Here is a 309-nt window from a genome sequence, read left to right on the forward strand (position 1 = left end):
ATTTAGGGAAACACAGTGCAACCTATGAACTTTCCAGAAAGCTCATAGTGTTGTTTTCATTCGAAATTATTCGAGTATATGAGATTTGTGGACACTAGTCTATAATCTTATGATACTTTCCTCGGATTATATAGTATTGCCGACCTACTTAGCCACGGCTGTGTAGCAACCCTGACATCGTACTACAAGACACTTATGTTCTATTATCGTGTGAATTGACTTTATGCAAGCATCTCGTACCTACAAAAATGCGTTGCAACAAGTAACACCTGTTAACAGTTTGTGTCTATATCGCTGATCCCAAGTTTG

The sequence above is a fragment of the Penaeus monodon genome, chromosome 15, assembly GCF_015228065.2.
Source record: "Penaeus monodon isolate SGIC_2016 chromosome 15, NSTDA_Pmon_1, whole genome shotgun sequence".
Lineage (NCBI taxonomy): Eukaryota > Metazoa > Arthropoda > Malacostraca > Decapoda > Penaeidae > Penaeus > Penaeus monodon.